Genomic DNA, 14155 nt, shown 5'->3' on the forward strand with positions numbered 1-14155 from the left:
CTGTAAGTACTAGTGGAAATGAAGTTTGTAATATTTCTGGCTTTGCAGCCATCATATTCGGCTACAAGAAGCAGTTGAGAAGGCAGCTGTTGCGAGATGATGTAATGTGGTGTGAGGTACCGATAACACATGGTTTGTTCGATGCGGGTATTGTGAGAAAGACCGCCTAAATAATGGTGGCTCTACTCCGCGATTGGTTGCTGCTTCGTAAGTTGCGCACCAACATGGTAATCTTCTATTATTAATACCAGATGATCTGACCTGGATATTTACTTGAATTTCAAATTAAAGCCTCTCTCAATAGCATTGTTTCACAAGTATTAATAACCGGCAGAATAATAGGGGGCTGCAAAACGAAAAGGCAGACGAAGCACTTTATTGATCTTCGGATCGCGCCGAACTTGGATGGCGGGCGAAATGGTTCAGTTGTAAGATCAGAGATCATTCGGCAGTCTAGGAGGACGGACATGTTGTCCGCCGTGGTATCAGTTAAAACTTAATTAGCGATATCTACTGTGTAAGAGCAGGGCTGGTTTGGCAGTGTCGGAAGACGGACATATAGTTGAGAACAGTGTGATACTAATTACGGAAATATGTAGTTCATTAATTTGTTGAAGAATAAAACCATTTGAGACTCTAAAAAGGAATGTAATTGTACAGTTTCTCGTGTTCTGCTAATAAAAAGCAATTGGCATCCCACAGAAACAAACTGACTGGAAATGAATCATCTCTAAAACAACAGTTCCTCGCTAAGAGTCTCTTACAGCCTGAACATTGCGGATTCACGACCCACGTTTTCTGCGCAGGGGACAACAACTGCAGAAGACTGCTGGTTGGTAAACATTTGTTAGAACTCATCCATTCCAGTCAGTGCAGTGGAAGCAAACAGGCAAATCGTGTGTACTGCAATCATAGTACAAATGAGATCAGTGACACGTCATTTGTAGTAACACGAAGGAGGTATGAAGAAGAGAACTATTTTTGACGGAAAGGGTTGATCACACACACGTATATATCAAAACTCTCTCTCTCTCCCTCTTTCTCTTCATGTGGTAAGCTGTGAGAACTGGTCGTGAGTCGTGCTTGGGTAGCCCAGTCGGTAGAGCAAAATGGTTCAAATTGCTCTGAGCACTAGGTCATCAGTCCACTATAACTTACAACTACTTAAACCTAACTAACCCACGGCCATCACAAACACATCCATGCCCGAGGCAGGATTAGAACCTGCGACCGTAGCGCTCGCGCGGTTCCAGACTGAAGCGCCTAGAACAACTCGTCCACTCCGGCCGGCTTCGGTAGAGCACTTGCCTGCGAAAGGTGAAGGTTCCAATTTCGAATCTCGACCCGGCACACAGTTTCAAACTGCCAATTACTCTCGTATCAGCGAAAATCCAGCTGCAGAATTAAAATTTCATCCAACGAATGGTCTATCCAAAAATCACAAGAGGGAGGGGGTATGCTCGGAAAAAAATTCCAGTTGGATTACATCGTGGTCAGACAGTGTGAGCGAAAAATGAATAACCTCGGTAAGCCACGGGGCGCATACTTCTGCTATCAATGGGGAACTGAAACGGGGTGTGGCGTGACGCAGGCGAAGGAGGATAGCCGAATGGAGGTTCGAACCCCGATTCCGCCAACAACGGATCTGCGCTGCTCCACAGCTGGTCCGATAAGCTCGGCTATTGAGGCGCACGGCAGCGGTTTCTTGCAGTCACGGCGGGTAATAAATACCGGATGAACCGACGGCCGGACGAGTCGGCACTGCCAGATATTACGCCGAGGCGTCGAGGGCGGCCGGGCGCCGCGCTATCGACGCAGCTGCGCCGCGACGCCGCCCCGCTGGAGGAGCCACTCGACGCCTCCAAATCCCAGGAAGCCTCCAGCCCGTGACGTCACACCAGGGGCTGGAGAGGCCGCTGACGCTACACTGTGGCAAGGGGGCACCCGGCCCGGAGACTTCCGTCGCCTGCGTCGCGCCACACCCGCTCTCAACTTCCCACTGACAAGCCAATCATGCGTGCAATGGCTCACAAAGTGTGATCATTTTTCACGCGTCAGTAGTACGTAGTTACGAAGAATGGGCCCGTGGTTCAAAGTTTCAAATAAACTACACGGAAGCGATCAAGAAACTGGTATAGGCAGGCGTATTCAAACACACTACTGGTCATTAAAATTTCTACACCAAGAAGAAATGCAAATGATAAACGGGTATTAATTGGACAAATATATTACACTAGAACTGACAGGTGATTACATTTTCACGCAATTTGGGAGCATAGATCGTGAGAAATCAGTACCCAGAACAACCAACTCTGTTCGTAATAACGGCCTTGATACGCCTGGGCATTGAGTCAAACAGAGCTTGGATGGTGTGTACAGCTACATCTGCCCATGCAGCTTCAACACGATACCACAGTTCATCAAGAGTAGTTCAAAATGGTTCAAATGGCTCTAAGCACTATGGGACGTAATATCTGAGGTCACCAGTCCCCTAGAACTTAGAACTACTTAAACCTAACTACCCTAAGGACATCTCACACATCTATGCCCGAGACAGAATTTGAACCTGCGACGGTAGTGGTCGTGCAATTCTACACAGAAGGGCCTAGAACCGCTCGGCCACAACGGACGGCCATCACGAGTAGTGACTGGCGTTTTGTGACGAGCCAGCTGCTTGGCCACCATTGACCAGACGTTTTCAATTGGTGACAGATCTGGAGAATGTGCTGGCCAGGGCAGCAGTCGAACATTTTCTGTATCCAGAAAAGCCCGTACAGGATCTGCAACATGCGGTCGTGCATTATCCTGCTGAAATGTAGGGTATCGCAGAGAGCGAATGAAGGGTAGAGCCACGGGGCGTAACACATCTTAAATGTAACGCCCACAGTTCAAACTGCCGTCAATGCGAACAAGAGGTGACCGAGACGTGTAACCAGTGACACCCCATACCGTCACGCCGAGTGATAAGCCAGTATGGCGATGGCGAATACACGCTTCCAAGGTGCGTTCACCGCGATGTCGCCAAACACGGATGTGACCATCATGATGCTGTAAATAGAACCTGCATTCATCCGAAAAAATGACGTTTTGCCATTCGTCGACGCAGGTTCGTCGTCGAGTACACCATCGCAGGCCTCCTGTCTGTCATGCAGCGTCAAGGGTAACCGCAGCCATGGTCTAAGAGCTGATAATCCATGCTGCTGCAAACGTCGTGCAGATGGTTGTTGTCTTGCAAACAAACGTCCCCATCTGTTGACTCAGGGATCGAGACGTGTCTGCACGATCCATTACAGCCATGCAGATAAGATGCCTGTCATTTCGACTGCTAGTGATACGAGGCCGTTGGGATCCAGCACGGCGTTCCGTATTACCCTCCTGAACCCACCGATTCCATATTCTGCTAACAGTCATTGGATCTCGACTAATGCGAACAGCAATGTCGCGATCCGATAAACCGCAATCGCCATAGGCTACAGTCCGGCCTTTATCAAAGTCGGAAACGTGATGGTACGCATTTCTCCTCCTTACACGAGGCATCACAAACGTTTCACCAGGCAACGCCGATCAACTGCGGTTTGTGTATGAGAAATCGGTTGGAGACTTTCCTCATGTCAGCACGTTGTAGGTGTCGCCAACCTGGTGTGAATGCTCTAAAAAGCTAATCATTTGCATATCACCGCATCTTCTTCCTGTCGCTTAAATTCCGCGTCTGTAGCACATCTTCCTGGTATAGCAGTTTTGATGGCCAGTAGTGTACATAATACGGCGCTGCCCTTGGCAATGCCTATGTAAGACAAGTGTCTGGCGCAGTTGCTAGCTCGGTTACTCCACCTACAATGGCAGCTTTTCAAGATTTAAGTAAGTTTGAAACGTGGAGGTATAGTCGGCGCAGGAGCGATGGGACACAGCATTTCCGAGGTAGCGATGAAGATCTTCCTATGCGACCATTTCACGAGTGTACCGTGAATATTAGGAATCCGCTAAAACACCAAATCTCCGACATCGCCGCGGCCCGGAAAAGATCCTGCAAGAACGGGACCTACGACGACTGAAGAGAATCGTTCAGCGTGACAGAAGTGCAACCCTTCCGCAAATTGCTGCAGATTTCAATGCCGGGCCATCAACAATGCCAGCGTGCTAACCATTCTCATCGATATGAGCTTTCGGATCCCAAGGCCCGCTCGTGTAGTCTTGATGTCTGCACGACACTAAGCTTTACATCTAGCCTAGGCCTGTCAACACCGACATTGGACTGTTGATGACTGGAAAACATGTTGCCTCGTTGGACGAGTGTCGTTTCAAATTATATCGAGCGGATGGACGTGTACAACCCTGCATGAAGTTAGGGAATTCTACTACCTAGGCAGCAAAATAAACCGGCCGAGGTGGGCTAGCTGTTCTAGGCGCTCAGTCCAGAATCGCGCGACTGCTACGGTCGCAGGTTCGAACCTGCCTCGGGCATGGATGTGTGCGCGCTGTGCATAGGTTCGTTATGTTTAAGTAGTTCTGTTCTAGGCGACTGATGACCACCGCTGTTAAGTCGCATCGTGCTCAGAGCCAGAACCAGCAAAATAATGACGGACTGAGCAAGGAGGACATCAAAAGTAGACTAGCGCTGGCAAAAAAAAAGAGCTTCCCTGACCAAATAAAGGCCTTAATTTGAGGTAGAAATTTCTGAGAATGTACGCCTGGAGCATTTATGGTAGTGAAACATGGACTATTGGAAAACCGGAACAGAAGAGAATCGAAGCATTTGAGATGTGGTGCTACAGACAAATGTTCAAAATTAGGGGGACTGATAACGTAAGGAATGAGGAGGTTCTGTGCGCAATCGGAGGGGAAAGGAATGTGTGGGAAACGCTGATAAGGAAAAGGAACAGGATGATACGACATTTCTTAAGACATCAGAGAATGACCACGATACTAGAGGAAGCTTCAGAGGGCAAAGAATGTAGAGAAAGATTGGAATACGTCCAGCAAATAACTGAGGACGTAGGTTGCCAGTGCTGCTCTGAGATGAAGAGGTTGGCAGAGGCAAGCAGTTCGTGGCGGGCCGCATCAGACCAATCAGGAGACTGATGACTCAAAAGAAAAGAAAAAAGGTTGGCGTTAACATTCCATCGAGCGCCAGGATTCGAAACAGCTTACGTCCGAGTCGAGTGCCACCGCAGAGGCGTGTGTCGGAAATAGTGGCGGCAGTCTCGGAAGCGCTTGCCGCGGTATGTGAGAGGCGCCTGCAGTTGGCCGGCCGACTACGCTACTCACGCGCGCGCCCACCTGCCCTCAGCGGGACGTGAATCAGCGGCTCGTGGCGCGCAAGCCAATCACGCCGGCTAGGTCACCCGCCGCTGCCACGAGCGGCCTCTACAGTTAACATTTTTCCACCCGTGTCGGCGTGAGTCACCTCTGCATACGGCGAAACAATGCAAGACCGCTGCCAGCCGTCGCACTCTACGGTTCATCCTCACGACGCTGGAAACATACATCGAGCAAAGGGACGCATTACTTACGGCACCGATTCGCAAGTTGAAGAGCATTATAATGTATCGGCCACCGCGTACTGGTTGACTCTCCTTGGCTTCCCTATAACACTGAAGTGTACTTTGGCCAGCACGCCTATAAACCCCTTCTTCCCTTGACTGGAAAATTTTTTCTTACGGCTTCGAATACCGATCCACCGTTAAATCCGTCCATAGACCACCACCAGGTACAAAAGCTCAGACATCGTCTAAACTGTTCTCCATACAGTAGTCGATGACAGCGCGAAGTAGCAAACAAGAGCCGACAGGATGAATAGCTGTTGGGTGTGATTCCTGGGACCCCAACCTACATGTATAGTCTCAGCTGCAAAATTGATATTTATTAATACCAATTTCGCGTTTCGCTCATGCGAGGCATCGTGAGATTATCTGAAGAGACTAGAAGAATTATTTTTTTTAATCTAACGAATGGTGGCGTAAAGATGGTTGATTCTAAACTATGCAGCCGTGCATACAGAGGCAATGATTTAGGCCCAAACGCACGTAAAAATGTCGGAGTTGCCACAGAAGGGCATGAAATAGAGTAAAAATCATACAGAATGAGAATTTCACTGTGCAGCGTAGTGTGTGCTGATATGAAACTTACTGGCAGATTAAAACTGTTTGCCGGACCGAGACTCCAACTCGGGACATTTGACTTTCGCGGGCAAGTGCTCTACCACCTTTTTTCTCCTCTCTCTACTACTTGTTTTTTTTTTCTGCCCTGGGCAGGAAAGGGAAAAATTAGAAAAAGTTAAAAAAATACTTGTCACCACCAGTTGTGGAAAAAAAAGCAAGAACGCAACAATTTGAGCTACCCAAACACGACTCACGCCCAGTTCTCACAGCTTTACTTCCGCCAAACTTCACAGAAGCTCTCCTGCGAACCTTGCATAACTAACACTCCTGGAAGAAAGGATACTGCAGAGACATGGCTTAGCCACACACTGGGGGATGTGCCCAGACTGCGATTTTCACTCTGCAGCGGAGTGTGCGCCGATATCAAACTTACTGACAGATTAAAAGTGTGTGCCGGACCGAGTTCGAGTCTCGCTCCGGCATACAGTTTTAATCTGCCAGGAACTTTCAAATGTGTGTGAATTCCAAAGGGACCAAACTGCTTAGGTAATCGGTCCCTGGACTTACACACTACTTAAACTAACCCATGCTAAGAACAACACACAGACATGCCCGCGGCAGAACTTGAACTCCCGGCAGGAGGGGCCGCGCAACCCGTGATATGGCGCAAACTGCGGGCGGTACACGCTCATCAAAAGTCTTGTTGTTGTTGTTGTTGTTGTTGTTGTTGCTGTTGTTGTGGTGGTTTTCAGTCCTGAGACTGGTTTAATGCAGCTCTCCATGCTACTCTATACTGTGCAAGCTTCTTCATCTCCCAGTACCTATTGCAGCCTACATCCTTCTGAATCTGCTTAGTTTATTCATCTCTTGGTCTCCCTCTACGGTTTTTACCCTCCACGCGCTGCCCTCCAATGCTAAATTTGTGATCCCTTGATGCCTCAGAACATGTCCTACCAACTGATCCCTGCTTCTAGTCAAGTTGTGCCACAAACTTCTCCCCAATCCTATTCAATACCTCCTCATTAGTTACGTGATCTACCCATCTAATCTTCAACATTCTTCTGTAGCACCACATTTCGAAAGCTGCTATTCTCTTCTTGTCCAAACTATTTATCTTCCATGTTTCTCTTCTATACATGGCTACACTTCATACAAATACTTTCGGAAACGACTTCCTGACACTTAAATCTATACTCGATGTTAACAAATTCCTCTTCTTCAGAAACGCTTTCCTGGCCATTGCCAGCCTTCTCTACTTCGACCATCATTAGTTATTTTGCTCCCAAAATAGCAAAACTCCTTTACTACTTTAAGTGACTCATTTCCTAATCTAATTCCCTCAGCATCACCCGACTTCATTCGACTACATTCCATTATGTTCGTTTTGGTTTTGTTGATGTTCGTCTTATACCCTCCTTTCAAGACACTGTCCATTCCGTTCAACTGCTCTTCCAAGTCCTTTGCTGTCTCTGGAAATATTTTACGAACTGACGTAGCAATGGAGTACAATGCTTCATTTGCTTCAAAGGATAAATAATTTGCCAACTAGTTCTAATAAATAATAAAACAGCAATAAAAAAATTAACAGCAGTTCATTCATTAAAAAAAAACAGCTGACGTGTTGCCTGTGTCTACATAATATGTGTCTACATAATATGCGTTTATTCTCTTGTAGACTTACAAAACGGACAAATTAACAGGAAAAAAAGAGTTCTCCAACCTCGGAATACTCCAGCACTGAGTATTCGTAATGCCCAAATAGTGATATGATGCTCGATTATAACAGTGCTACGATCCTCGATTACAACATGATTTATGAGCAGAGTTTCAAAAAATTACGAATCAATAGAAGAGTACAGGTGATTTTTTGTAGTATTTAACTTTTCGAGAAGAGTAGGCAATGCTGGCCATACTGTTTTCTTTTATCTGTCTAATTTAATATCTTGATGGTATGTATCTTGAAACTAAGTGATTAAAAAATTTTCAATCTTCGTTCGATTTTTACGTTTATGACACGAAACAACAGGAACATACAACCGAAAATCGGTTATTTTGAGCAGTTTAACTGGGGTGAAGTCCCTCCCCGGTAGCTGAGTGGTCAGCGCGACGGACTGTCAATTTTAAGGCCCCGGGTTCGATTCCCGGCTGGGCCGGAGATTTTAGGGACTGGGTGATGTGTTGTCCTAATCATCATCATTTCATTCCCATTGACGCGCAAGTCGTCGAAGTGGCGTCAAATCGAAAAACTTGCACCCGGCGACCGGTCTACCCGACGGGAGGCCTTCGTCACACGACATTAAAAAATAAATAAATAAAAAAAGAGCACTGAAAACCGGTTGTCTCAGCGATAACCGCCATCCCCACGATGTGGCGCTGTTTAAGGAGATTTGCCTGTCTGGGATCGTTCAGAAGAGACTCCACACTGACACTTCAATACTTTTTTAAAAAAATTGAAAGGCTATTTCACATCTTTGGAGTGTTTTGGATCCCTAAACGATCTGGATACATTCGAATTACAAGTACGACTAATAAATAGTTGAAATGCGGACTACGGTAGCGGCCGTGGAGCAGTAACATCCGCCACAGTGGCCAAGACAGTACCTGTCATTCAAGAGACATGCATATGATGCACCACTGGTAAGATGCAGACACAAAACGGAAATGAAATCAAATGTCGTGTGGCTGGGGCCTCCCGTCGGGTAGACCGTTCGCCTGGTGCAAGTCTTTCGATTTGACGCCACTTCGGCGACTTGAGCGTCGATGGGGATGAAATGATGATGATTACGACAACACAACACCCAGTCCCTGAGCGGAGAAAATCTCCGACCCAGCCGGGAATCGAACCCGGGCCCTTCAGATTGACAGTCTGTCGCGCTGACCACTCAGCTACCGGGGGTGGACATGGAAATGAAATTTTGTATATTGTCAATTGGTCCAAGCGTCTCATAAAAAAAGATTTCATAGAAGCTGTTTGTCAGTTGCTACAAGAATGAAGAAAACAGGAGTCCCAACACTCCCAGAAGAACATCATTGCCTGGTCTTGAAACTACAGGAAGAACAGACATTATAGGAACAGGGCGGAAAAACGTAGGGCGCTGGAGAATTTTAATAGGTCTACGTCTTGGACTCGCATTAATTTTTCCAGTAAAAATTTACTATCATTTTTCAGTAATTTTATTTTTTTATGTTCGAAGCTGTAGCCCAAATATTAATCAGTCTCAATTAAATTTTTGCAGGAGGTGATCTTGAGGTATTTGCATATTTCTACGGATTAGTATTGTCGAAAGTGTAATTTAGAACCTTGAAAAAAATACCTACAGTATATTAATAACATTTCTCATAGACTAAATCTACAGAACTATTAAAGAATATCTTGCTAATGTACCTGAAAAAAAAAAAAAAACTGTCACGTGAAAACTGAGGTACGAGTACCAAAAACTCGTTTTTTTTTTCAACCATCAAAACTCATGTTAAAAATTCAGTGAAGTTCTGGATCCCAAAAGTGGGGTATTTCTATACATTTACGCGATAAACGTGTTTTTAAAATTCGGATGAAGTCAGCGAAGTAAAACAAAAGTTATTTTTGGGGTGGAGTCTCCCATTAAGGTCGGCGCCTCCTTGGTGCTGTTCGAGAGGAGCCGATTATGCCCTACTACCGGGTCTCACTAACTCCCTATCGTCGTCATACAACGGAAGCGCAACACTCCACTACAGAAGCGCATCTATTAGATTCACCTACATTCTGCAAGTCCACATACGACCACCTCGTAAACATCATTTAGAGAAGTGGATCTCTTACAATCTCAACTAAGAAAGTGGCCAATGTGCGCGGAGAAACGCCATCATTTCCGGCAAGCGGCTCCACTCACCCCGTTTGATGTCCCAGCCAACAATGACGTAGCGGCAGATGAAATAACTTTTACGTAGGTCGAACTAAACAAGACTGTCAATTCATTTCCCTTAATTGCTCCAAACTAGTGAGTAATGTAGTCGGTTTGCCCGAGGTCAATGTGCTGTACTCTTATGACTGCCAATATCGACTCGGCGTTAAATGCTTTCGTCGTCGTTTACCCTTCCAGCTATCACCACCACCGAAGAAGGCGACGTTCGACACGGGAAGAAAAGCTGGGACATAGTCTACACATGCCCATTGTTCACAGTTAAAGGCCGAACTGAGGACTAAGCAAAACCCAAAGAGAACTACACTCCTGGAAATGGAAAAAAGAACACATTGACACCGGTGTGTCAGACCCACCATACTTGCTCCGGACACTGCGAGAGGGCTGTACAAGCAATGATCACACGCACGGCACAGCGGGCACACCAGGAACCGCGGTGTTGGCTGTCAAATGGCGCTAGCTGCGCAGCATTTGTGCACCGCCGCCGTCAGTGTCAGCCAGTTTGCCGTGGCATACGGAGCTCCATCGCAGTCTTTAACACTGGTAGCATGCCGGGACAGCGTGGACGTGAACCGTATGTGCAGTTGACGGACTTTGAGCGAGGGCGTATAGTGGAGATGCGGGAGGCCGGGTGGACGTACCGCCGAATTGCTCAACACGTGGGGCATGAGGTCTCCACAGTACGTCGATGTTGTCGCCAGTGGTCGGCGGAAGGTGCACGTGCCCGTCGACCTGGGACCGGACCGCAGCGACGCGCGGATGCACGCCAAGACTGTAGGATCCTACGCAGTGCCGTAGGGGACCGCACCGCCACTTCCCAGCAAATTAGGGACACTGTTGCTCCTGGGGTATCGGCGAGGACCATTCGCAACCGTCTCCATGAAGCTGGGCCACGGTCCCGCACACCGTTAGGCCGTCTTCCGCTCACGCCCCAACATCTTGCAGCCCGCCTCCAGTGGTGTCGCGACAGGCGTGAATGGAGGGACGAATGGAGACGTGTCGTCTTCAGCGATGAGAGTCGCTTGTGCCTTGGTGCCAATGATGGTCGTATGCGTGTTTGGCGCCGTGCAGGTGAGCGCCACAATCAGAACTGCATACGACCGAGGCACACAGGGCCAACACCCGGCATCATGGTGTGGGGAGCGATCTCCTACATTGGCCGTACACCTCTGGTGATCGTCGAGGAGACACTGAATAGTGCACGGTACATCCAAACCGTCATCGAACCCATCGTTCTACCATTCCTAGACCGGCAAGGGAACTTGCTGTTCCAACAGGACAATGCACGTCCGCATGTATCCCGTGCCACCCAACGTGCTCTAGAAGGTTTAAGTCAACTACCCTGGTCAGCAAGATCTCCGTATCTGTCCCCCATTGAGCATGTTTGGGACTGGATGAAGCGTCGTCTCACGCGGTCTGCACGTCCAGCACGAACGCTGGTCCAACTGAGGCGCCAGGTGGAAATGGCATGGCAAGCCGTTCCACAGGACTACATCCAGCATCTCTACGATCGTCTCCATGGGAGAATAGCAGCCTGCATTGCTGCGAAAGGTGGATATACACTGTACTAGTGCCGACATTGTGCATGCTCTGTTGCCTGTGTCTATGTGCCTGTGGTTCTGTCAGTGTGATCATGTGATGTATCTGACCCCAGGAATGTGCCAATAAAGTTTCCCCTTCCTGGGACAATAAATTCACGGTGTTCTTATTTCAATTTCCAGGAGTGTATTTCTAAGGCCGAGAACCTAAGTTGCAAGGAAGCTGTAACCCAACGAAAAATGATATACGAACTCACCAGAGAATGTAGTAGACCGTTTTTCTCATCTCATAAATTAGTAAGACTTATCTGGCACTTCCTGTAACTGCGGAAAAAGTTTACAGTACTCGCAACGTCTTTTCGAAACAGATGTTGCTCATTCATATTCATGCGGTGTGGTTTTAATAACAAAAGCAGAAATGTAGGAGTCATCTCTAAGAACGAAAACGTCGTGTCACTCATTCCGCCAAAAGCTGACGAAGAAGACGAGACGCACTGGGAACTCGCCGTGGACCGATATTATCTGGCAACTGTGAGTTGACGGAGGACCACTGCTAAGCCTCCCCCCCCCCCCCCCCCCGTCCCTCCCTCCCTCTGGCGACGAGTAGGATGGCCCGCAGTGCCGTCCATATACGAGTAGTTTGGCCGGCAACGCAGCCAGTTGCGAGGAATACGGTCCCACTCCAGCTTATCTCGCACACGAAGCGTCTACTCGACAAAATCTCTTGCGTCACGCGGAGCCGATACGGCACGAACCAATATCTCGGTTACTGCTCCGCGCGTATATATTTCGAGAACGTTAACTGCACAGTGGAGCGCAATCGGTTGCAACGCTGCTATGCGAGCTTGTTTGGGAGAATGTTCCGTATTCCCCAATACAAAGCCATGCAGTATTACAGGAAAACGGAGGAATTGAAGGTGTTCCAGCTACGTGTTACGGCTGTCTTTATACTTGATCGATGTAGTAGGAAATTCGGAACACAAGAGCAGATAGCGAGGGGCACTGTATATCACTAAAACTATACTCATCTGTCTGAGAGCATGCTCCCAGATGCCTAAACTGGCAAAACGGAGAAGCAATGCGTATATACGGACCGTACCCTACCATCTTGAGTTCCGTATTTTTCGGGCAGCTGATTACAATGGCTGGTTGCTCAGAAGAAATACACAGAAGAATAAAAATGGTAGGTGAAAGTATGTAGTCTACACCCGTTTTCAAATCAAAGTTCGCTATGTGTCTGAAATGGAAAGTTCGCAATCCAGCATTGTCTCATCTCTCAGATAAAAATAACTCTCATTATGTGCATACTTCATTGTCGCAGTTTTACGGGGGGTTTGGGCTATGGTTGCATGAAGAGACTTTCTGATCAAAATCGGCTACTCAAGTGCGTGCACCTTTTGTGCCTGCGTGTAAATTAGCAATCAACCACGGCGAAATGTCTATAAAGTCAGTTATCTACAGATTGTGGCGAGTGAGGAGTTCTAAGTTTCCAGGTATGCCGCACATTGGACGCACGCAGAAACAAGGGACTTTAGTGGCGTCTGCTAAAATCGAAAGGTAACCTAGTGTGGCCGAGCTCAGTGTTGTTACGGATTTTGTGCTTTTGTGTCTCCTTTATTTTTCCTACTAGTGTTCTCTTACGAGATAGACGAATACCTGAAACCAAAAAGATATTGACGTATTTCAGAGAAAAGGCCTACACTAAGTAGAAATAAGAACGTGAATGGACGAAGTATTTTAATGAAAATTATTTCAACCGTGGAAAGGTCAAAGTCATTTGACGAGAAAAATAATTTCCGATGTTATTTAGCACTTGGCTAGAACACAAGGTATGAAGTATAAAGAAAAAAAGACGCTATCTACTGCGTTCTGGATATTGTTTTATGTGCTTGATTTCGCAAGTAATTCTCTTGAGCAAATAAATGTATACCGGTGTGTTATGAAATGTTTGGATGAGACTTCTCCTATTCTTTCAGTTTTCAGGAATGTAAAGAATTTACCACGCGATCTTTGACAAGAACTTCCACTATGAATTCTGCTGTGGACACTGATAAACGCTGTTATCAGCTTGTTCCCAAATATTCTGCTACTACATTTCTACTTTTTTCCTAAGAAGTGTAGTCCCTTATAACCTCACTTTCACCGTAAACACGCTCTCGCAACACAAGTGATTTTGGCGCTGACGTGAACACTAATTACCACTCCAAACAGGAGAGACTCAGTACAGGAATAGAACGGTAGGGACGCTGCAGTAGACTCGCTTATCTCGAATAGTTAACTGAGACAAGAAAATGTATCGTGTAAAAGAGGCTTTAGATACCGGTAGAGGTCGTGACTGGATTACAACGTTCACGGCATGCCAACCTCAGCAAACAATTGCGCCGTAACCGTTACCGAATGCTTTGTGTGCTGTGCTTTGCTTTGCTTTCTGTTGTGCGTCGTTCGTTGTTCCCTTCAATTGAAATGAGCGAAGAGACTGGTCCTCGTCTATGACGAGGTTACACTACGTTAAACTGGGTGGCAGTCCTGATGACGAGGCCACAGGAGAGGCAACACTATTTATTCATCACTACCCCTAACTCTCAAAGTGTGTACCGCGTCTCTTCCTGTTCCGCTCCCA

At 47.1% G+C, this 14155-nt stretch overlaps 1 protein-coding gene and 1 non-coding gene across 5 annotated transcripts in view; both read right to left on the reverse strand.

The window, feature by feature from the left end:
* Nucleotides 1-14155, reverse strand: part of LOC126291686 (fasciclin-2) — an 856801-nt gene that overhangs the window by 783263 nt on the left and 59383 nt on the right. The window lies entirely within an intron of this gene.
* Nucleotides 8920-8994, reverse strand: Trnad-guc (transfer RNA aspartic acid (anticodon GUC)). The gene has a single exon. It is a non-coding gene; the product is annotated as a tRNA-Asp (tRNA).

Source organism: Schistocerca gregaria, chromosome 9 (genome assembly GCF_023897955.1).
Source record: "Schistocerca gregaria isolate iqSchGreg1 chromosome 9, iqSchGreg1.2, whole genome shotgun sequence".
In the NCBI taxonomy this organism is placed as follows: domain Eukaryota; kingdom Metazoa; phylum Arthropoda; class Insecta; order Orthoptera; family Acrididae; genus Schistocerca; species Schistocerca gregaria.